Here is a 26,947-nt window from a genome sequence, read left to right as displayed (position 1 = left end):
TAGAGCGTCTTCTGTGGAGGCATGCGTGAATGGGCATATCTTCGTTGAAGGTTGTGCATTAGGGCCGGCAACTAAGCACGTAAAAACCAACTGCCAATCAGTAGCGGACCGGAGTTCCACTGTGGCGACCCCTAACTGGGAAAAGCCAAAAGACACAACAATGTCACTTCAGGATATAGTAGTTCCACTTTCTGGCTCACTCTGGTTAAGTAGCTCCTCCAGATACTCGTCCCGCAATTCTCCCAATTGGAAGGTTGGAATAACACATTTTTCTGTTGTTTCTGCCATTTCAAACAGATTTTTCTGGAAATTTTCTTCTGAATCCATCTCCAATACTGCATTTAGCTCCATCTCCTTCCTGATCTCCTCATCATCAGCAGGCAATGGTTTCTGTGCTCCCACATCACCTAAAAACATTTCTGGTAATGATTTTACCATTTTTTCTTCATTTTCAGCACATTTATATTCTAAAATTGCCTTGGCTATCGGCAGCCATGTTTCTCCCTGTTCCTCCTGGCTGTGTCTGTGGCTGGACAGGAAATAGGAAGTGAGGATGTGCAACACCCAATTTCTTCCCCCACTAAAAAGAGTAGGGGAAGTTCCCTCATGTGCTGCCAAGATTCCCTAGTAGTATAAATACCACTACAAGTCTCCCTTGAAAAGAGGCTACTAGGCTTGTATTACTAACTTGATTAACAAGGATAAATATATATCCAACATTATGAAAGTACATTTAACCTGTATAACTAAATTAGTTAAGTGGTGCTTTAGTTTTATCTCAACTATATAAAATTATAGTATCATACAACTCACATGTGACAAAATTCTTATTGATTACCCACTGTTGGGACATAGACAAGACTATAAAATCAGATTTAGCTAAAACAATAGGGAGTATTCAGAACCACATATTGCACTTTACATTCGTGTTTCAAACAGGACTGTGCAGTGTGTTAGAAAAGAATGATTCAAAGATTGCTGTCGAAGTTTAGCTTTATGAAGACTCCAACAACTGATATCATAATAGTCTTTCTGGATATTACTGCATGCAAATATGACAATCTGGGGGCCATACCTGATGACAATTGGCCATGTATTTTGTCATATCTCTCTACACTGTGATTAAAATAGCACAGAAGAGCAATTCAAAGACAAGCTATATCACTCTGTTTCTGGAGTAAATGGGTAAACTAATGGAAATATACACCATCACTTTATGGTGCACATCCTTCGCTGTTAATGGCAAGAACAGACTGTTAGCTCTACATCAGCTAAGTGCTGTGAGACTGAGTGTGGGGGGGCACTTGTGCTTGTGTGAATCTGTGTGTGAGTTGGGGAGCATGCATGTGCTGGTAATTGTGCATTTCTGTGTGTGTCTGTAGGCCTTTGTGCAATTACACTGAGTTGGTAGGAAAGAGGAATAGTTAACACAGTTGTTATAACTGAATTACAAATTAATTCAGAGATAGGCAAGTGATTCATATGAGGTTTTTCTCAATATGACTTTCATGTCTTTGAATAATTTTGTATTTCTGCAGGACTACTAGAGCTCACCAGCAAAGCACTAATAGTTCTAAGCTCACAATTTCGCGAATACTCTCCATAATCTTTATTTTGGAAATTTTCACATGAAAATTCATTTAAAAAGCTTTTCTTGCTCATTACAGAAATGGAGAAATGTATAACAAAATATAATATTCACTGTTGGACATGTAATTCAGAGTTTCTAGCTGATGAAAGACAGCATTTTTTGATTGTTAGATTATAAAAGAATTGTGGGCAGATTTCAATTATTTGTTCAAGCATTGTGCTAAGAAGAATTCAGTTATATAAACATCTAGTTTTATTTAACTTTACACCTCTCTTGTACATCAGTAAACATTATGTTCTACTACTTTGGAGTCTCCTCCCAGATGCATATGAAAAAATAATAAAAACATGGAATAAATCTGTTATATAGTCCTTTTTCAGAGTTTATGAATATAACATCTTATTTATGAAAATGAAATAAAAATATTAAGATGTAATCTGAAAACTGATATTACTTAATTAAAAAATCTGGCCTATATGGTCTTTATTACTTAAAACATACAAGGATAACACCCTGTCATAATGCTTGTTCCTTTCAGAAATAATTTGGCCTTCAAAGGGGGAATTCATAATGGTACTGTGACATATAAACCTTTGGGTACACATCATGGTAACCTTTTGTAATTCAGAATAAACCCTAATATGATGCTGCTCTAGCATGGAGAGGTGCAGCACCATGTAGAACTGCATCTGTGGGCATGCTGAATGCTAATGACACCGTCTGGAATAGAAGCATATCATAATTAGCCTGTGTCCTCTCTCCTATAACTGCCTCCAGGAAAGCATCTTCATGTCAAGCAATTTGGGAATTGATTGGACATGCAGATCAACATGATTAGCCCCACCACATTGTGGAAGTGAACTCAGCCAAACCATGTTTGTCTATCAAAAATTAAAGTAGTATGGGGATTAGGGGTGGGGAGACACACTAGCCACCAGGTATAATAGAACTGTGCCTTAACAACACCAACAGCAATATGGGGGTTGGGGTGGGGGAGACACAGTAGCAGCAGAAAATAATTCAATTGTGCTTAAGGGCACCAACAGCTGTACGGGGACCATGGGGTGGGTGCAAACTCTAGCCTCCAGGCATACTACAGTTCAGATAATGGCAGTCCAACTAGTACAGGGGTAAGGGGGTGGGGGGAAATGCTTCCCACCAGGCTTACTGCACTTGTGCAGTAACAGCACTTCAAATAGTACAGATTTCAGAGGGTGGGGGGAACCTCTAGACTCCAGGGAAACTACAATTGTGCTATAATAGCACCTACAACAATTCAGGGATTGGGGATGGGGGAAATCACTAGCCACCAGGGAGTACTGTAAGCTCTTGTCCCATAACAGCATGTACACTAGTATGAGGATTGGGGAACAACTCACAGACAGGTATGTGATTGTTTTGTGTGTGTGTGAGTGTGTATACTTGTGTGTGTGTGGCAGAATGACTAGGGAGATGCATATAGCTGAACAATTTGGCCACAACATTTAACTTCCATGACTTGCAGATCAGCAGTGGTCTGTACATTATGGTAATAAATGCAATTCAGAGACATGCAAATTAGCAGATAATGAGGGGGGGTCTTTCATTATTGTGGCTAACATGTCTTTCAGTTCACATCATGGGTGCAGAGCCATCATTATGCCATTTAATAGTTCCCTGGGATTATTGCAAGAAGTAAATTTATACATGTATTTGTGAATTAATGCAAATGATGTGATAAGCCTTGGACATATTGTAAATAATTTAGCTTAGACTAGGACAGAAGATATACATTTTGAACCATTTGATTAGAATTAAAGAGTAATACAGATTTAATATTTAAAGTTTAAATGTCTATTGTATGGCTAGTATATTGGAATATTACAGCTTATACAAGTTGCTTGTTTTTATTGACAATTGTAATAACAAATTAAATACAGGTTTATAGCTGCAGTGCTTCTCTATACCATAGTCATTATGCAAATGCCTTAAGGCTATCTGTTCTGCCACAAATGAGTGCAGCTAATCTGCGATTCATAGAGGTCACACACTAATGTTCAATGACCTCAAATGAGCATAAGCAAATGAACTCATAATGAGATGTAAATAAGGAGTGATGCAACACAGAATATGCTAATGAAGCATTCTCTCAACCATTTATGATTTATAGTAGACTTTTTCCACTTGTTGGTGCCATGCATAGATATGTTACATAAACAGAAATCTCATTAATCCTATCTAATTTACAATTGATGAAAATGCTGTCATTGCTGCTAGCCTTGCTACTTACAGGTGTGAGCTGCTTCTCTTGGCTGATCCAAAACCTCTTGTGCTGTATGGTGCTCAACATCTAAGAAGGAGAAGATGTGGGCAGAGCATAACTCATGAAAACATGTATGGACACTTATGGATGTAAATCACTCTTGGCTGCTCATTAACATGGACTCAGACTCATGTGAATGGGCTGCTGATGGCTGTGGAGTCCACATGCATCTGCAGTGCATCCATGCATTCTCAAGCATGCCACATGAATGTGTGGATATGCTCGGATCTGCTCAAACTTACAGATACTCAGAAAAGACAAAACAGAGTCATATGTATTACAGCTAGTTCAACCATGCAGTGTAATCACTGCCCTTCTAATCTCATCTGGCATACCATGACACTTCTAACCACTCAATAGTTTATAAAAGTTGCTCAACACACATATGTATATGTATTTATGCAACCCCCCAAAAAAAATATATGTAATATATTAAAATACATAAATAAATATGTATATACATTCAGGTGTTATACTTCCAAAAAGATAGCAAAGGCAAGGTATACAAACACTATACATTCAGGTGTTATACTTCCAAAAAGATAGCAAAGGCAAGGTATACAAACAGCTATAAAAATAGAAATGATTATTACATATTGTTTTTATGCACCATATAAGTAAAATTACAATGCATTCCTTTAACAAATGTAAATGACAAAACATTTTTGGTTAAAGCAAACTTGCCAATAATAATAACTGTACTTGTTCTGATGCCCCAGTGGGTTAATTGGGTTTACACACTGCTGTGCATACTTTCTTCATTCTATTACTTGTGTTTCTAGTCATAAAAGTACCTATTAAGGCACAAGGCCACCTTCCAAGCTGGTCTGATAAGAAGATGAAAATCATAGTTTACTTTCTAAAGGAGTTGTATTTGGATAAGATTGAGGCATGCACTAGAGGTAGTGATTGAAAAAAAGTGATATATTGTAGGAGTTGTGTGAACTCCTGGAAAACCTGACAGGGATCACCTTTGCTGGCCAGAAGTACTATCACAGGTATGATGACCTGAATAAGTTTAGGCCAGACCAGATGGCTGAGTGGGTAGACCGTGTAGAGGCAAGACTGACAGAGTTCTATACCAAGTATAAATATTTTTTATTTTTTTGTCTGTGGTCATATTTAACATAGGTAAAACATATAAGAGTTTTTTTCATAATTTTATGGTATTACCTAGAAGAAGTATGTGTACCTGTAGAAATGTATCTGCAATGTTATTATAATAATGTAAAATAAAGCATAAACATATCACAGAACTGTTTCTGCATAGAAACATATGGGATATTTAATTGATGACAGTAATTATATAAATGCAAATGGAAGATATGTACTAGTAAAATAATAATCTGCACACACACACACACACACACACACACACACACACACACACACACACACACACACACACACACACACACACAGAAACACACATACACACACACATATATATATATATATATATATATATATATATATATATACATATATATATATATATATATATATATATATATATATATATATATATACACATATGGTTCCCATTCAGAAGCCTGAAACATCATAAGCCTGAAAATCAAAATCCTGAAACCAAAAGCCTGAAAATTCAGAATCCTGAAAACTCAAAATCCTGAAAGCCCAAAATCCTGAAAGACCAAAATCCTGAAACTCAAAATCCTGAAAACACAAATAATGCTAATATGTCACTATAAAGACACTAATATCTACCAACTGACCCTGACCCTAACCCTAACCCTAAGGTCCGTCACTACTGCACACTCACCTGACCCGCGCCCTAACCTTAACTCACTTAAACCGCCCCTAACCCCAATATTTGTCACTATTGCATACATGCCTAACCTGCCTAACCCTAACTCACTTAAACCGCCCCTAACCCTAACATAAAACCAACCGCACACTTACCTGACCCCAACGCATGACCTAACACCACAGGGCTAACAATAGCAAAGCCACAATGACATCAGTATGTCTATTTTGTGTTTTCAGGATTTTGAGTTTCAGGATTTTGGTCTTTCAGGATTTTGGGCTTTCAGGATTTTGAGTTTTCAGGATTCTGAATTTTCAGGCTTTTGGTTTCAGGATTTTGATTTTCAGGCTTATGATGTTTCAGGCTTCTGAATGGGAACTATATATATATATATATATATATATATATATATATATATATATATATATATATATATATATATATATATATATATATATATATATATATATATCTGAAAAATGGTACACATCTTCATGAGGGGTGGTGACACTGGTCATCTGGGCACTCCATCTTATGGCAGCCTGGTAAGCCTCACAAAAGGGATGCTTCAGGACTTAGTTGAAGACCTGCTGGAAGATGTAATTAATCAGTGGCATCAGCCAGATAAGGCTTCACTATACTGTATTCAAAACATGCTGACCCAGCTGGTGCAAGCTACTGTACCACCACAAGCTCCTACCCCCTCAACATCGGGGTCTTCTACTGGCCCACCATCTGGAAATGGAAATGTTTGTGGCTCTGTGGGCTGGGACTCCTAGGAGCTTAAACATGACTACACATAGATGCATTCATCCTTAATATTTGAATGCATAGAAAATACTACAGAGTAATATGAAGTCTACAGCTTTTATTTAGTCCTTTCTCTCTGCTTAATGTTTGCCTTCAGATACTTAATGCTTTAGCTGTAGTTAGGTGTATTTTTCAAAATATCTTCACTTTTCCTTATTCCTCACTAATGCCCTCCTAACAGTGCTTTTTGCTAATAACTACTAAGTGACTGTGAACTGCTACACTATGAGTACCACCGTATGACTTAATTATTATAACTGACAGAGAAAACAAGAGAGCTATCCTTAAACAGAAGGCAAAGTTGGAGAAAGCCTCCATACTGCCAGCATACAGTTGCAATAAAACCTACAAGTAACATTTATTTTTGAGATCATAGTCAAAGTCAAAGAAAACTTTATTGTCATTCAGAACTACACCACAGTGTAGCTGAACAAAATTGTGATGCTTTGTTCCCAGTGCAAAAACATACATACAAAGAATAATAAATAAAACAAAATAAAAATAGAATAAAATAACATAATGACCAGACACACTTTACATATAAATAGAATTGAGTAACAGCATGTGCATGACCTTACTATAATATAAGAACTAAGCAACATATGGAATGGTCAGGATGAATATTGCACAGTGTGATTTATTTTGCACTTCATAGAGTCCTGTGGTAAGGTAAGGTGTGAACCAATGTTAAATATGCACATCAGTTAGTTATTGGGATCTGTATTATAAGAACAAAGTTTTACAGCTTTGAACACCATATGAGCGACACCATATGTCCAAAGATGTAAAACATCAAAACCAAAATAAAAAATTTAAAAATAAAAGAAAAACCTACCTGATCAATCTGAGCAGGGAGCCAAGCCCCCCTGCACCCCCACCTTACCCCACAACTTAAATATATGAACTCCAAGATCGCACTACGTTGAAGTAAAGGGAAGAATTCCCTACGGTGATCTCCATTCACACTTGCAAGGTTTTAAATATTCAACCATTTGGTGTCACACATGAAAAAGCTTAATATACTTATAGTGCAACAAAGCCGGGATGTGTAAGGATCTGTACAGTCAGATAAATTGCATAACTATGTGGTAGGAGGGGAAGTACGCATTAACAGTCTCCTGGCTTGTTTTTCACAAGAGTTCAGTAGTCTGATGGAGAGGAAAGAAACTGACATTAAGTCTAGAAATCCTACAGTGCATACTTATGTATATCCTACCTGAGTAGAGGTGGGAGAACATACCATTTACAGGATGTGAAGAATCATTGGATATCTTCCTGGCTCTACTGATGCAGCGTGATTCATGTAGGTCTTCCTGAGGTGCAAGAGAGGAACCATTGATTTTCTCTCCTGCCCTTACAACTCACCTAAGAGCCTTATGATCAGAGGTGTTGTAACCCCCATACCAGACATGATGTTATTGGTAAGGACGCTTTCGATGGTACTCCAGTAAAATGTTTGGAGGATGGTGTTTGATAGTTTTGCCTTCCTCAGTTTCCTTAGGAAGTGCAAGCATTGCTGATTTTTTTTCCCCATGTAAGATACATGAACTGACAAGGACAGGACCTCAGAGATATCTACTCACAGAAATTTTGAACTTTTGACCATTTCCACTGTCATCCTTTTCATCTCTAGAGATTGGTTTTGTTCTTAAATCCACAATCAATTCCTTAGTCTTGCTGACATTCAGCGCTAAGTTGTTGTCACACCAGCCCAACAGATGTTCAGTCTTGTTCCTGTAGGCTGTCTGCTCTCTGTCTCTGTCCAGACCTATGACTGCGGTGTTATCTGCGAATTTGATGATTTTATTGGACTCATGCCTGGCCACACAGTCATGTGTCAGTAAGGCATAAAGGTGATCATAGTATCATAGGCGTTTACTAGGCTATTGACCTGGAGGCCATTTCAACCCTAGCCTTTTCATCCTAAAATGTAATACTGTAGTTATGCTAGTCAGTATCCAGGATTGTATTTAGTAATGACTGGCCATGCCCAGGAGAGTTGTTGGCGCTATCCCTGCTAAGAATTTATGGTGCCCCATCCACTCGTCCAGGTTCCTTTTGAACAATGTCATAGAGGTGTTCTATTTCACATGAATTGGTAGCCTATTTTAAAGATCCAGCAGTTTCTGGGAGACAAATCTGTCCCTCCAGCATGTTCTATTTATGTCACTGGCCACATTTAGGTCCCTGGAATGGGTAGCACTAGTCCCATTTGATTTATGGATGTGCAGCAAGTTTAATAGGTTTGGATCTGAGAGTGCTCTGTAAGCCAGGCATAAGTCTCTCCTAAGAAGTCTATATGATACAGAGTATAATGACAGGGACTTTAGTCGTTCTGGGTAAGGCACATGCTGGAGTCCCTTATCGTCTTTGTTAGAAACCTCTGAGGTCTCTCCAATTGCTACTGGTGCTTTGTACAACAAATGCCAAATGGGGTGTTATACTCAGTTATGGGCCTGATTAGTGATGAGTATAGAGGGGTTATAACCTCCTTTGCTCTAGAGGCGATGCCTTTACTAATCAAGTGTGCTATGTAGAAAACCTTCCTTACTACAGTAGACACGTGGTGGTTAAAGTTAAGGTCACAGTCAACTTGTCATCCCAGATCCCTTACCACTTCGTAGGTACTTAGGGAATTGTTGATTTGATAATGTGAAAGGACATTGTTTTTGCCAAAGGGAATGATGATGCATTTCTTTCACTCAATTTGAGACCGTGACTAAGACACTAGTCGCTGAACTGCTCAAGACCCTCCTGAAGTATACTGACATCATTTGGGGATTCAGTAATTGCACCCAGTTTGCAGTCATCTGCAAACTTGTTTAGCCACTGCCCTTTGATTGGTCAGATGGATAGTCTTGTTTGGTGTAAATCATGGGTTTAATGACATCATTCCTTTATGAGATCAACTTTATCAAGCTTTTCTTATTGGTGCTGTTATGGTGATGTATATCGATTCTGTGTGGAGCTTTCAGTGGTGTAAGTCATGCCTGAATCTTAGTATCTTTGAAATTTCTACTTTAAATTATTCTATTATGCGGTACATATAGAGAGGACACTATATAAAACAAGATAGGAACCGCAGGTTATAAACCATGTGATTTGCTTTGTGGCATGCCACATTTAAATTGTTACTTTAATTGTAATAAAATACTAACAAACAGTGACACAGCAATGTAGAGTTTAAAAGTAGAATTCAGAATTTGTCTTAGCATAGCAATGTACAACTTATTTGTAGGACAGGCTGATTATAATGTAAAGCAGAAGACATAAATCAGAATTTAAGGAAAGCAAACATTACGTTTGAGGTAAAACATGATATAAAAACTCAAGTGACTACAAACTACAAAGTTGTTAACTACATGTATTTGCCTGTCTGTGAAATAAATTGTAATTACAGCAACCTATAACACATTATAAAATAACACTGATCCAGGTGTCCATGAAAACAAAGGGAATGATGTATGTCAAAGGACAGCTATATGTAATATATTAAGAAAGGAGTCATATAGTCTTTTCCAAAAGTAAGTGAACTTATTTTAATCCGGTCAACGATGGGCCAAAAGAATATGCAAGGCCATCATTTGATGCTAAAGTAATAAACTCAGACCCTTTTAATTGTTTTTTTTAACAGTGAGGATGTTTGCTCATAAATAGTATTCCACAACTGCCCATGGAGGGCTTTTGTAGTTGGGTCGATCGCTAATTTTAAACACTTACCAAAATATTCTACATGCATGCAATACAGCATTTACTTTCAAGGGCTTCAACTGCAAAGCATGTATTTTGTTGCTATGATGTAATTCTTCATTAATCCTGAAATGCACCAAAGAACAGGAGTTAAAAATTAACTCAGCTAAAAGTAAATGGATTACTTTTTTGTTTTTTCACCAGCTAATAAGTTACAGTTAATAATGGTACTTTCACAAAATGAGCGAGACATTTCTTTTTCTAGTATAAAGTTTTAGATTTGTATCATCATGGTAATGATAAATTCAATGTCGGTTTCATCCCATGGCCAGTCCCATTCAATGGGCTGTAGTTACTTCATTGTTGTTGTCAAAACGTGGTAGTAACATAATGCATTATTTTTTGTAGGATTTATTTTGGTAAAAATCTCATGAGTAATAACTTGGATAATTAAGTTGTTTTTCAGTTAACCTTGATTCTGAAAGCTGATCACAGTAGACAGACTCAAACAGGTGACCTTGTGGGGGAACTTAAAAAGGTATCGTGGCATGTACATCTTCATATGCACATTACTGTAACCTTTGGGGATCAGGAACAGCTCTAACATGCTGCTGCATGGTAATCTAGTCGGAAGACGTGCAGTGTATTATAGGGTTGGGTCCATGGCTGTGGTGAATTCTAATGAGTAAGTCTGGGAGAGAGGCATATGCTAAATAGCTGTGTACTACCCCCCCTGCAACTGCCTGCAGGAAGCCATCTACATGCTGAGCCATGTAGATCAGCAGTGCCAGCCCAACATGTCACAACTACTGAACACAGAAGCACTACAGGGATTGGGAAGGGAAGGGAAATATTCACTAGGAATTAACTTCAAACTGAAGTGCCATTATAGCACTGACAGTAGTGCAGGGATGGGTGCGTGGGGAAAACATTAGACATCAGGGATTAATTCAAACCTAAGTGCCATAAAGGCACCAAGAGCAGTACGCAGATCAGGGGATGGAGAAAGACTTGGCAACAGGGAAACTACAGTGGAGCCATAATTACACTTAAACTATTATGGGGATCAGGAGCGGAGGGGTCGCTAGCCACCAGGGAGTACCTTAATGGCTCTTCAGCTAGTCTGAGGGGATCACTAGATAGGCAGACAAGTCAGAAACAGGTACAGAAACCTGTGGTATGTGCGTGTGTGTGTGTGTGTGTGTGTGTGTGTGTGTGTGTGTGTGTGTGTGTGTGTGTGTGTGTGTTTAGGGGTGTGTGTGTATGATGTGTGTTTTATGTGAATGTGCTCTTGCGTGTGTTGGACATCAAATGAGAGGTAATGGAAATAATTAAATGAGCAGCAGTTTAGTACCATGATGTGCAGATCAACAATGATACGTACATTATGGTAGTAACTGTGATTCAGAGACATGCAAATTAGCTGATAATGGGGTCTTTCCTCATCACAGCTAACATGTCTTTGAATTGCAATATACCACATGAATTCCTAGGTATAACTTATTCTAAGGCTTCATAATTCCTTAGAGTTGGTTATATTAACTAATGTGTACAGGGTCAAATCTCTCTGCATGAGCACTGAAGGTCTGTGGTGAAATTCTGCAAGTCCTGTTAAAGCAACAGATCATTTAAGCAAAGCTTCTAAACAAATAATGCCAAAATACAAAAGCTGCAGATGTTCTGGAGGGCAAGCCCCCACAGCCCATGTAAGGATGAACCTTTCATAATAGAAGCAACTCTGATATTGTACAGCCTTACACAAGCAAACAAGTTTACTATAGTACAAAGAGTGTTATGATTACCCTCCAAATCTGAGAAGAAGACAGAGTTGACCTTAAGCACTTTTCTGATGTAATAAATGTGCTTAGTAAAGTTAGTACCTTTCAGCATTGTTAACCTCTAGTTTCACACTACAGCATAAACAGCATAAACTCAAACATCTTTAAAAGCAGTAACAAACTTTGGGCTGCTATGCCTTTTCTTTGTGGTGGCACAGAGAATATTACATTTTTAAAACTCCTAGAGTCTGATACATTTTGCTTCTAGCCCCTATCTGTGAAGCTGCACAAAGTACAGTAAGTATGTTAAAGTTTTGAAAGCTGTAAAACATTTGTTTTTTTTTTCCTTTCTTTCCTCCTTTCTTTCTTTTTTCCTCTTCTCTCTTGTAGTGCATTGCAGCAGCGAAGTCTTCATGTTTTACAAACGCTCACTTGGCAGCACTAAATGTGTTACAGCTTTCAAAGCTGTAAATATTGCATTGCTAAAATCTCTCTCTGTCTGTCTGCAAGTGGTAATACATTGATCAAATAAAGTTACATTACGTTACATGCAAAGAATTTTGATCAGGACTCCCTGATCATAACTGAATAGTCCTATGTTTTCAACATAGATATAAAGATTCATCTAACGATCTTCACTTCTCTTTGCTCTCTAGGTGAATTTCTTAACATCCATTTCTTGAGCTTTTAACAACTTTGCTGTGGTTAGAGACCTGATTAATCTTCTCTGTGATATGTACCATCAGTTAAGTGGGACGGACATAAGCATACGGTTACCATCTAAGAGTCATGAAGTATGTTACCAACACTGAGCCTGTTCAGAAGAATGGATTTGCACTACTGATGTTCACTGAAAAGGATCTCAGTAAACAGTGCTGTAACACCTTGTATGTCATGAAATTAAAGCTTGACAATACATTGTTTATAATCCACTGCATTGGGAGTTTTATCAAGACCTAGCTAACTTAAAACTTGGCTTATGTTTTTCAAGTTATATCTCAACATTGTCCCTTACACATTTAACTTTTTGAAGCTTGACTATTGCCACTGGACTATTTCATCTCTCATAAATCAATAACTAAGATATTTGCTAGTTACCATGTAATCCATTTCTGTGAAAAACTATTTAGATCTGTGTTTTCCATTTGTTCATAAGTATTATTTAATACAAAACTGTTTATTTTTTAATAACTGTTTCTTGAAACTTTATGGTACAGTATAAAATAAAGAAATTAAATAAACATTGAATCATTGAATTACTTTATTAGAAAGCATCCATAGTATCAAAGCAGGCTGATGAAAAGTATAGTGTTTACATTGTAACTTTACAGCTGTGATCATGTTGTTGACAATAAACACAGAAACCCTTTAGATGTCAGCAGTACAAAGGAACATTTCCTGAATCAAAAAATCCAGAGAAGGATGAAAACAAGCTGATTACATCTTCTACCTAGACTTCTCTAGCAGACTGATTTATTTAAAAAAATTGATATTAATTTAGAAAGAATCATTTTACGCATTAATATAGTTTTGTGAAAAACACATTGTGAGCCTGAATCCTAAGTGTTTAGTCCTGAGCTATATAACAAGCATAAACTAAATGCTAGAAGAATTGCTAGCAGTACCTGCAAACCTGCCTGGATGTTAAACAAAGCAAGAAGCTGAATCATTCTGCCTTGGAAGTATTGACTGAGAAAATGAAATCAAAAACCCAGCATGAGCAATACTATACATACTTTAAATGTGTATATCTATCTATCTATATGTGTCAACTTTTATTGAACGGAATTATGTTACATTGAATGTGACTTACCCGAGCTGAAAGCTCCGAATTTTCAATTAACCAAAGCCTCTGACTGCCAAAATCCTTTCCCTGTGAAAGGAACCACTTGGTCACCATAGAAATAAACATAAATGGACGAAAACTAAGACCAACAAAGTGGGCGGCTTCTCCCCCCACACACCCCCAACTAAAATATACCAACTCCAAGATTGCACTAAATTGACAAGAGGGCAAAGTTCACCATGGTGGCCAAGTGGTTTCTTTCACAGGGAAAGGATTTTGGCAGTCCGTGGCTTTGGTTAGTTGAAGATTTGAAGATTTCAGCTCGGGTAAGTCGCATTTGATGTAACGTATTTTCGCTCAATGAAAGTAGAGCCAGATATATGTATATACATATATATATATATATATATATATATATATATATATATATATATATATATACACACAAACACACACACATATATATATATATATATATATATATGTATATAAAATTATGTAAATTACATATATATCTATGTGTGTGTGTGTGTGTGTGTGTGTGTGTGTGTGTGTGTGTGTGTGTGTGTGTGTGTGTATGTATATATATATAAATATATATATATATATATATATATATATATATATATATATATATGGCTTGTGGACAGTTGAACAAATGAACAGCTATGTCAGCATCTATTTGTTCGACTCTGTGTGATTGATGCAAACACATGGTTGACAGGTGTGTCAGATGGACAATATTGTGCAGTCTCAGAGTTAGTATATATATATATATATATATATATATATATATATATATATATATATATATATATAAAATATTAGCAGGGAGTGCGGGAAAATGCATGTATTTGGTTTACTCTGCTCCAGGGTAATCCCCATAGCATGTGCATAATATGTCAGTATTTCTTGACATTTTAATACTGATATTATTTCTGTCAGTGTAGACCAGCCATCCTACACCTGTGTATATATGGGTTGGCTTCTAAATCCTGAAAGCCCAAAATCCTGAAATCCAAAATACTGAGACCAAAATCTTGAATGTTCAAAATACTGAAAACTCAAAATACTGAATCTCATAATATTGAAATATTATTTTTCTCCAACTGTAAGCAGAGGGGCAAGCACCCCTGTACCCCCATATCATGCACCATATCCAAACAGCAAAATTGTTAGTAATGATGCATTATAGTTGTCTGATGAAGCGGCTTTGGCTGCGAAAGTGCTCACCTATCTGTTTGGAATAAATCTTGGCTTTTAAGTGCTGTGTTTCTGGTGCCTCCTTTCTGTTTTTTTGCTGTGTATGACTATTTTATTGAAGGACCAGTTAGCTTACACCACTATATTATTTTCTGGAATATTTTAGACATATTGTAACTTCTTATCAAAGACATATGAATATAAAGTCTTTTGTATTTCAGAAAGGGTCAGATCTTTCAAACAAACAGAACGACTGAAAGCATTGCAGAATATTTATTGGATTTACATAGCCTGACTGAACACTGCTGGTTTGGCAGAGGATTAACAAATGCATTAAGAGACTTGTGTATGGGTGTAGAACAAGTTGATAGCATAGCAGTTTTACTGGAAAATTTTGTCACAGATGATTTTGACTGGTAATAGTATGTGACCAAAATAAGAACTGCATCACCAGTATATCCACTAAGCAATTTATAGTGGTCAGAAATGCTACAGCCAAATGTACACTTTGCAAAAGCTTTTATGTCGGTGGATTTTTTATTAATGATTTAGTAGGCTAAAGTGGTGCTCATTTTTGTGAAATACAGTGAAGAAAAAATACTACAGTCCTAAGGAAAATAATCGCAAACATTTGACTGACAACGTCTGAGCTACTATGTTTCACAGTTCCCATTAGATATGCTTCTAAACCTAATAAAACCAAATGGTATCTAGTAATTATTTTAATATGACATTTTATCAAAGAGAAAACAATAGGCTGGCAGACTTGGAGGTAAAGATGATCATTGTCCTGCTGAGACTAGTTTTTTTCTGGTTCAGCAAAATGGGCTTTGGAAACTTAGATTATTAAAACCTGTACACTCCCTATGCTTTTTGTTTGTGTGTGGGGGTGTGTGTGATAAAAGTGTGTATCTCTGACTTCCCCAGTTTGTTATACTGCTGACAAATGAAGTTCTTGTCATGGACTAAGAAGAACATCTGAATGTGAGCCTATCCTGGGGGCAAATACTGATGTAAGCCATCCACCAGCCTTTGTAATCTGTGGTCAGCATGGCCCTATCTAAAAGCCTGGCCTTATTTATACTTCACACCTTCAAAACCACAGCAATATTCTGAAGCAGACATCTCACATGGAGAGGGGGAAGGATGGTACAGGGATGATATGGGATAGGGGTTGTCCCTAATATTTTGAGGTGATATATTGATAATTGAGGTGATGGTTATGTTCCATTTTTATTTTATTTCATGCCTGAGTACTGCCAATATTACTCTGTTCACAAATCGCCAACCAGGTTTAGAGTGCAATGCTTGATATTATAAAGAGTGAGGAATGACCATATTTCTATTGCAAACATCTTGCTTGCCTTTATCTATCCCACTGGCACTCTATCCAAGCCCCACTACTCATTTTACAATTGGTGAGCTTATGAAATTGGATCCTCATTGTAACCGTGTGCTAATCGCAGCCAGTTTATAAAGTGCTGCCCAGCCAGATAGTGCTGACCATTGGACATCACTCCATAGCAAGACCCCAGGAAGGGCTCCCATTAACATTAGTCCAGGCTGGGCCTCTCATTTTAGTTTGGACAATCACAAGATTATTTTTATGTGGGCTGTTTTCTCACTACCCCCTCCACATCATACAGTTTTACCAAGGGAGATCCCACCATGTTTTTTGTTGATATGACATTGCCCTGAAACTAACTGGAGTGCATGTGCTCTTCTACCATGATAAGGGAACTACTCAAACATGAAGTCTGAGCATCATATACTACAACTGATAAAAAACACCAAGGATGTGGTGCTTTATGCGTCTAAAGCCTACCTCACTAACAAATCAAGAAAAACTATTACCTCGCTTATTTAATTTCCTTACTTCTATACACATCCCCAATGATCACAAACCTTAACACATTACTAAAAATAAAACTAGAGTATTGTTACAACAAAATAGTAACATTTTCTGCCAACTTACCTTCTTACTTCATTGACTGCAGACCCTTAAAACAACTGAGGTGGCTAGAGCTACCACTGTATCTTGCATACACATAGATGATGATCACCCATGTTATGCCCCATTAATCAGAAAACTGCCCAGCTCCACAAAACACACTATACCCTATTCACTGGTCAGGTACCTATCATCTTGCAATACATATCTCCTAACAACTAAATCAAAAAACTAATCTGTAGATTTTCTCTCCATTCTAACTGTATAGCCAAACTATGAAGCTCTATCCCTCTCTACCTCAAGTAAATACATAAACTACCATAGTTAAACATTCAACTTAAGCAATACCTCAGCCAAACTTGGCTATGTTCATGCTGTGCATCTAACATCAAAATATACTCAGCTAAAGCCCCCTGTCTTTTTTCCTGGTTTATTTCCACTTAACTCCAATGTATTTCCAAAGATTGTCTGTGCTACCCTATTTCCTATCTTCCTGACTCCTTCCACTATATAATTACTATGTCACCTCTAATACACCAATGCTTAAATGATTAATTACACTAAGTTCTCCCTACCCAAAAAGTCATTATTTCCTGCATGTTTACACTTACTCCTGGTGTTTTCTCCTCTATTTCTACTTGTTTGTATTTAGTAACCCTCTAATTATTGTCATCTTCATTCAACTATGACTTAGTGATTGTTTCATTATTGACTTCTCTGCCTTGAACTACTAAACTCCACGTTGCAGATAGACTGCTAATTACTACTGTCTCATAACCAGGTTCTGCAATAGCACTAAGTATGTTTTTTCAGCTGTCCTTTGTTTTTTATATTCTTATTCAATAGCATTGCTATGATTGTACTATAGGATTACATCCGACAGTCATACTTATGTGTCGAGTTTTTCTCCCACTCACCATGGAAATAGAGTATGCCTGGCATCCCAGCTGGATTAGCCTGGTAAACAAATACTAAATAGATAAATAAATACTCCAGAAGGAAGAATGGCATGGATTGCATTCATGACATAATTTGGCAAACAAGACCTTTAGTTTTGTACATTTGTTTGAGATGAAATGGGCATTTTTTTTTAATCCAGTCTACAATTGTTTTGTGGACTTGGATATTCTTACAATTTATTTAATTAGTTGTTGGGTGGTTGACTAGTTAATCAGGTGGATGGTCTGTTACAGGGACATTGTTGCCATTCATTCACTAGTTATCCACTAAAGTAGTATGTGCTGCATTGCAAAGAGCAAAAGCCTATGCAAGCACTTATTTGGTGCAGGGCAGAAAAAATAATCCTAACAAGGTGCCAGCCCAACACAGAGTCCTTGTAAATGTTCACAACACAATCTAAAACTACTGAAAAGGGGCCATGAAACACAAAAAGAAAAGTGAAGGAGAGAACAGGATAGTTAAAGGAAGTTTAGTAGTATGAAAGAAAAAAAGAAACAACCATGATAAGTGCTTGTCCCCATTTTTAAGTTTTATTTGATTACACCGAAAGGCATGTTATTCCTAACGGATAATAAGTTCATCATCGTCATTAAGTCATTTAGATTTGTAGGCAACAGTAAGGTCCTGGGAAAGTGTTACCCATAAGACAGAGTTTCCTTTTCCATTGCAAATACCTAGAAGAAGCGAGTTGCAGTTGGTAGTGACAGGAGGCATCCCATGCAGTACCTAGCTTAAGTGCCCAAACATTCTTATGCTGGCATGTGCTGTCAGAGGCTCTGTGATAGTTTCAGGAACTTGAGCCACTGCTGTAAGCTATCCTGTATGAACACAATGAGAGCTGTGTACATTCTTTGCATTAAGGTGATTTTTTGTTATGCATCAGACCAAAAGTGCGCAATGTCACTGTTCTTGTTACTGTTTTACATGAAAACAGGATGCAGCCAGTGCTGGGAGCATGAGGTGAAAGAGGTGTTCTGCAGGCAATCCTTTCGGCCTCATAACAGTGTGACTTCTGGCATTCTGACATGCATGTGAGCGATCTCCTGCTGAGTTTGAAGTGGATTGGATGTGTCTTAGGACCTTCAAATCTGAGATTATGGTGCTCTCACACACAAGCATGTAATGCTTTACGCACATGTCAAAGCTAGGAACAGCTAACCGTAGTGGAATCGTTTTTTTGCTTTGGGTCTTATTCATGAGTAAAGGCAAAGTGCAGTATGGGATTGCTTTGTGGCATGGGGAGTAGACCTAGTCACATTCTAGAGTGGTGGTAGAGGATTTCATCCAGACTGAGGAGCTTGAGATCCAAGTGCACCATACAACAGGACCTTTCCTTCTTTAAACATGGAGAAGTCAAATTAATCAGGCATATTATCCTAAACAATCACTTTGGAGTTGTTTTAAAGCATGACGTGACGTACGTTAGAACAGACCCAGGACATGCTACAGCTCTAAATATACTAACTCTGAATTGTGCAACTTTCCTCACATCCCACATTTCCATGATTTACAACTCATGGTTCCATGATCTCAACAAAATAAAGTCTAAACCCATTCTCAACAAAGCTGGCAAAGTCTTAACCATAAATCCCTTTTGTAGCCCATCAGATTCTAAGCAGTGGTGCACACTCACTCCAAGGATATAATTTTACTACTTTATACATCACGAATCTGACATATCACTGAATACAGTACTTTGTTTTGCAGTCTTTGAACAACCCACTTGTAAAGAACCTGGAAAACTCCAGTGATTCCATACACAAGCTGTGTAGGTTTGAAAAACATGAACTAGTCAGTAGCTTCAGATAGTATCATTAAGTTCTCCTTCTTGTAGGTTCCTTACAGGCAAACTCTCTCTGGTCTTTGTGAATTTTACAGACGAAAGCACTTAATATATACTTATTAAAACTTTGTCTAAGATTTTACTTTAATGAGAGTTGCTCATTTTTTTACAAAGGAGACATCCAGGTTCTATTGTGCTAGTCTACATTTGGAACAGCTTTGAGCCCGCCTATTTGGCTATATGTGTTTTTTGCAGAATACATGATATTTTGTAACCCTGCAGTCATCATCATTTTCTTTCGGCTGTTCCCATTAGGGGTCACCACAGCAGATCATCTGTTTCCATTTATTCCTGTCCTCTGAATCAAGCTCTTTCATACCAACCATCTGCATGTCCTCTCTCACCACATCCATAAACCTTATCTTAGGCCTTCCTCTTTTCCTCTTACCTGGCAGCTCCATCCTTAGCTTCCTTTTCCCAATATACCCAGCATCCCTCCTCAGCACATGTCCAAACCAACGCAATCTCGCCTCTCTTGCTTTGTCTCCAAACTGTCCAACCTGAGCTGACCCTCTAATATGCTGATTCCTAATCCTGTCCATCCTAGTCACACCCAGTGCAAATGTTAACATCTTTAACTCTGCCACATCCATCTCTGACTCCTGCCTTTTTGTCAATGCTACCGTCTCCAACCCATATAACATAGCTGGTCTCACTACCCTCTTGTAGACCTTCCCTTTCACTCTTATTGGTAGCCGTCTGCCACCTGCTGACCTTCATTCCTCTCCTCTCTAAAGCATATCTCCACCTCTCCAGGGTCTCCTCAACCTGGTCCCTACTCTCACGACATATCACAATGTCATCTGCAAACATCATAGTCCATGGAGCCTCCTGTCTAATCTCATTTGTCAACCTGTCCATCACCACTGCAAATAAGAAAGAGCTCAGAGCTGATCCTTGATGTAATTCCACCTCCACCTTAAATGTATCTGTCACTCCCACCGCAGTCCTCACCAATGTCACACTACCCTTGTACATGTACCACTCTTACATACTTCTCTGCCACTCCCAACTTCCTCATACAATACCATAATTCCTCTCTAGGTACCCTGTCATATGCTTTCTCTAAGTCCACAAAGACACAATGCAACTCCTTCTGACCTTCTCTGTATTTCTCCAACAACACTCTCAGAGCAAATATTGCATCTGTAGTGCACTTTCCTGGTATGAAACCATACTGCTGATCACTAATCATCACCTCCCTTCTTAACCTAGCTTCCACTACTCTTTCCCATAACTTCAAGCTGTGACTGATCAATTGTATCCCTCTGAGGTTACTGCAGCTCTGCACATCACCCTTATTCTTAAAGATAGGTACCAAAACACTTTTTCTCCACTCCTCAGGCATCCTCTGACTTTCCAAAATGTCATTAAACAATCTGGATAAAAATTCCCCTGCCATTTCTCCTAAGCACCTCCATGCTTCCACTGGTATGTCATCTGGGCCAACAGCCTTTCCATTCTTCATCCTCTTCATAGCTGTCCATACTTCCTTCTTGCTAATCTGCTTCACTTCCTGATTCACTATCCCCACATCATCCAACCTTTTCTCTCTCTCATTCTCTTCATTCATCAGCCATTCAAAGTAGTCTCTCCATCTACTCAACACACTTTCCTCACTTGTGAGTACATTTCCCTCACTGTCCTTTATCACCCTTACCTGCTGCATATCTTTCCCAGCTCTGTCCCTCTGTCTAGCCAATCGGTACAGGTCCTTTTCTCCCTCTTTAGTGTCCAATCTCTCATACAACTCTCTATATGCCTTATCCTTAGCCTTCGCCACCTCTCTCTTTGCCATGCGCCTCATCTCCTTATACTCATGTCTATTGTCTTCATCTCTTTGACAATCCCACTTCTTCTTCACCAGCCTCTAACCCTGCAGTAACCTTTTTTATTGTTCACTGAAAGAAACCTCTGTATATTCCGTTTATCCATCATTTTGTATCTCCTTTATTTGAAATACTGTTTCCCATCCGTTTCAGCAGTATACAGTAAAGGCACAAGTAGCCATTTTTTTTCTTTAATTTCATCAGGTTTCTCAATGCTTGAGTTAATGAAGTCGACTTAAGCTTTGTTACATCTTAAATATTTTTTAAAAAGTGGCTAAAATCTCTTGGACTGGTTCTTTCTTGGTCTGTATACGCTGTTATTTATATGAGAACTCTTTTTTCCCTTATATTTCATGAGAAAAAAATAAAAATCCACAGCAGCCAAGGAAGAAGTAAAAGTCTACAGTGGTAAAATGTACCATGGATGATGAAAAGAAACCCACTGGAGCCACCACGACCTGTTATAGCTTTTATTTAAAACACAGATAAGTACATTAGGTCTTCATCAGATTGAAAGGGCGTAGGTTCTGCTATTGGTCCTGGTTGGTTGTTATTTGTTTAACTATGGCTGATTTTAAATGTTTTTTAGATCTGATGAAGAGCTAATGCTTGAAAGCGCTTATCTGTCTTTTAAGTAAAGGTGATAGCCAGTCGTGGTGGCTCCAGTGGGTTTCTTTTCATCATTTATTGTACATTTTACCATTGTGGACATTTACTTCTTCCTTGGCTGCTATGGAGTTTTATTGCTGTTGTTGCTTCATTTCTGGCTGAGGAAGTGGACATGGCTGGTGCTGATCTTGAACTTGAATCCCGCCCTGTGACACCATGTAAAAAGAACATTCAAAGAAAGAGCAAAGAGAATGGTAAATATGAAGAATAACCCTCTATTATTTGTTCAACTGAATGTTAATGGAGAATGCAATGACCCTGATATGTGTGAGGGTGAGTGTCTCAAAGGAAACATTATGTAACTAGAGAAAGAGCTATTTAAACTCAAACACGTGCAATGGGAAAGACTCCATTTAGAAGCATGCCTTCATTTTAAAATAGTTCCAACAAGACTGCGTATTTTATGTATGCCCTCTTATGGGGAGGTTTACCCTGAACTGTTGGCTAGATGGCACGCCTTGAATCTAGACACCAGCTGTAAGTATATACAGTTACTGCTGGACATTTTTTCACCCATTGAAAAATAATTAGTTGAAAAAATAGATGAAATGCAGAATGAAATAGGAAGGAAGATGGAGAATGATGTGTATTTTGCAAGGTTAGACACTCTTTCATTCTCTCAAAACTTATGATGAAAAGCTTCAGTGTATTAAAATACGGAAGTTACAAAGAGACTATTATACTGACTTTTTCAAGGGCAATGTCTTTGTATGGCCCAGATTCAATTCTGGTGCCAAAAAATACAAATTAAATTGCAACTGAGGCTGAACAGCTTGAAGGAAAGACTCAACTGGAAGTGAAAAGGTCCAGCACATCCACTTTGGCGGGAATAGTCCGAGAAGCATCAGCATTCCCTAAGAGCAGCAGTGATTGAAAATGAGCTGCAAAATGAAAATGCGAGTAAAAATGACAAGTACACAGCAGAATCAATGTGATGTAGTCACAAATAATGCTAAAAACCTACACAAAGAACTGGGAGCTAGGCCAAAAGTTATGCCTTTGATTGGTTCAGGTTTTCCAACTCTCCCAGTACCTATGAGGATGAAAAATACACAATGGAAAGAAAAATCATCCAGCAGAGGCAGGAAAAGAAGAAAACTTATGGAATAAGAGGTACTGTTGTTTATACTGATAAAAACATGGTTTACAATCTTTCTAAATATATTTTATCAGATTCTGAGCTTACCTTGTTAACCAGGGGTGTGTCCATTATACCAGCACAAAGTGCCAAAATGCATCAGTTTTTTTTTTCTGATTTACATTTGTTTGGGAAAAAAGTTCTCCTTATATTACTATTTGGCTAACAGGACAATGATTGTACTGAAATACCTCTGAAGAAACCAAGTACATTTTTTTGCCACCTGCACATCCGGTTATGGACACTTTTTTAAATGTATATTCAATGGAAATTTCTGATATGTTAGCCACAAAGAAAAGACATGGCTACTATAATTTAACTGAGTCTGAATTGAAAGCTCTTAGTAATTTGAGGACTATTTTTGATGTTACCATCAGATCAGATCAGCTGATAAGGTGGGTGGAATTGTAATACTTGATAGAGGGGATTACTTATAGGATATGTTACAAATGCTTAGAGAAAATGTTACTTATCAGAATATAACATGTAATCAAGTGAGTGATTTTATTGCACATGTAAAACATACTTTAGATGATTTACTGCTATCTAATGTTATAACTGAAGAAATATAGTTTAACAACCTATCATACCTATATTGAAAGGTCTACCTAAGATCCATAAGGACGCCCTCAAACCCCCATACAGACCTATAGTATCCGGCAGAAGCTGGGTTACTGAGTTCCTCTCTACATGGGTGGAGAAAGAACTTAAAGTAATGTTATCCTATGTGCCAGCAGTAATTAATGATACAGCTTGCGTTTTAAGATCTTTAAGTGATTTTTATGAATCTACAAGTGGTTATGAAAATTATTTATTTGTGACTTTAGATGTAAATAATTTATTTACTGTGATACCGAATTTTTATGGAATCACAGATGTCAAAGATTTTATTTCATCTCATGCAGTGTTTGATGAAAAGAAAGTTACACAGATATATGCTTTTCTTGAATTGATATTGGGTAATAATATATTCATGTTTTATGATCAATATTTTTGGCAGAGAGATGGTGTAGCCACAGGTACCCCCTGTGCCAACACATATGCCAACTTGGTGTTGGCACAGTAGGAAGCTACCCAGGTTTTATCAAGTACTTGCCATTGGAAGGCAAGTTTGAAACTGTCCCACTGATTTGTGGATGACATATTTATTTTCTGGAGTGGTACTACTGAAGAATTATTGTCATTTGTTTGTTATCTGGAAAACACAACAGATTTTTTTACATTTTACTGTTAATTATTCTGCTGAATCAATAGATTGTTTTAGATGTGAAAATGTATAAAGATTTGACCGGTAAATTACAAACTAGAGTGTATAGGAAAAGTTGTTGTAGAAATAACGTTAATGCATGACAGTATGCACCCAAGGCGCATTTTTGATAATGCAATGAGTGGGCAGGGTTAAGAATCTCTAGACTGTGTATTGAAGATATAATATATGAAAGTGAGTTAGATAACATGCAGTATATATTTGCTAGTCATGGCTATCCAACACAAAAAGTTAAGAGAACAATAGCTAGGGCAAAAAATGGAGATGGAATAGAGGCAAGCCTTGGTTTGAATGTAATATGGGCAGTTCTGACAATGGGACCATTGTTAATGAAGAGAAGCTAAACAATAACCCATTTGTGAGAATATATTTGCACTATAATAGTGATACAGATGTCGTATCTCAGGTGATAAAAAAGAACTGGAAGATCTTATACACTGATGACAAGCTGAAAGCACAAGCAGGTCCCCACCCCAGATTCGCTTATACTAACAGCCAAAATCCGAAGCAGATTTTATGTAAGAACATATATCCTAACAAGTTTATTGATTCAACAGAATAATTAACAGTAAAATGTAAAAAATCTGTTGTGTTTTCCAACTAATCTAATGTACACAGGAAGAAGTTGGGAACTTTCAGATGTAGAAAATGCAAGGTATGTCAATATGTTAAAGAAAATAACATTTTTGTATATCTTGCATCAGGTAGGAGGTATACAATTAGATTACATGCAGACTGTAGAAGTAGAAATGTGGTGTACTTAGCTGAGTGCACATCATGCCAAGCATTTTACATCAATAGAATGTTAAAACAACGTATACTGCAACCTATGAGTGACATTAGATTATGTCTGAGAAGTAATGCTTTATATCAACATATAGAAATAAATAAAGAGGATAAATTTCAGGTTGTGGTGTTATACATACAACAAGAGAGCATGAGGTGAGGGGGCATTGTACATAGTACTGAGTTAGCTGAGCTAAGATGGATAGCTGAATTACGAGCTAACCATATACCTGGGTTAAATGGTTGTATGCCTTTAAAACCCCTATTGAAGGGGCGTAGATTCTGCTATTGATCCTGATTAGTTGTTATTTGTTTAAATATGGGTGATTTTAAATGTTTTTTAGATCTGATGAAGAGCTAATGCTCGAAAGCACTTATCTGTGTTTTAAATAAAAGCTATAACCGGTCGTGCTGGCTCCAATGAGTTTTCTTTTCATCATTTATATTTTAGACAGTAACTTTAAAACAACTGTCAAGTACTAAATGAATTCAAAGATTTTGGCAGCCCAAGTGGTAATGACATTGCATAAACATTGCATTTGCAGAGCATCAAAGCGTTCTTTTTTTTTTCTCTCCAAATTTTTTTAATAACTAGACAGGAAAATAGCTCATTTTCTGAGTCAGGAAATTAGTTATTTCAGGAGCATGCTCTTCTCAGCACCTTCAGCGTCCCCAGGCTTATCCTCTCTCTGCAGTTGTTATATACTTGGGAATTCTCTTTTATTAGTTCAGTTGCTCCTGCCAACATTGAAGTTGTCTGAATGTCCAAAGTTCTTCTACCAATTTTTGTAAAATGGTACTAATATTTCCTCTGACATTTACTTCTGCCAACTCTGCCACAAATACTGTATCCAATTTCCCTCCTCCCTATATCAGCAAAACTAAATGAAAATTGGTCTGTGAATTAATTTTCTCTTCCCTATATCAGCAAAACTATATTAAAAATGGTCTATGAATTAATTTTCTCCTCCCTGCATCAGCAAAACTAGATGGAAAATCGGTCTATGAATTAATTCTCTCCTCCCTGTGTCAGCAAAACTGCATGAAAAATTGGTCTATGATTAATTCAGAAATATCTTACAAATATTGCTTCCTTCCTATCCTGCTATAAAAACATTTCACCATCGATCCACAGAGATGTAATTATCTATAATAATGAACATGTAAAAATATATTTTAAGATTGTGTTGTGATTCCCCAAGAATTTCTAGAATCTAAAAGTTTCTGGAATTGTGTCTCATAAATGATATAAGATATGATGACTGTGTAAATAATTGAATAAAATTAAGTGAATGTGTAAGATAATTAAAATGAGAACTGTTTCAAGATTCTACTATTCTACTTGGATTTTCAGTGTCTGACCATGTTGTAACTTATATTGAGAGAATGGTATGGAAAACTAGCAGAATGACAAAATACACGGTGCACTTGATTCTCTGTTATAGTTCATGGATGAGGTGTCTTTTTGGAGATTCTGAATGTGTTCTGAAAATATTGCCGACATCCTTGATTTCTTTCCACATCTAAAGATATACAAATAGGTAGTCTGTGATCACCAATTGTTGTTTAAATAACT

The sequence above is a fragment of the Protopterus annectens genome, chromosome 1.part0 (genome assembly GCF_019279795.1).
Source record: "Protopterus annectens isolate FY-2018-M chromosome 1.part0, PAN1.0, whole genome shotgun sequence".
Lineage (NCBI taxonomy): Eukaryota > Metazoa > Chordata > Ceratodontiformes > Protopteridae > Protopterus > Protopterus annectens.
This window is presented reverse-complemented; position numbering follows the sequence as displayed.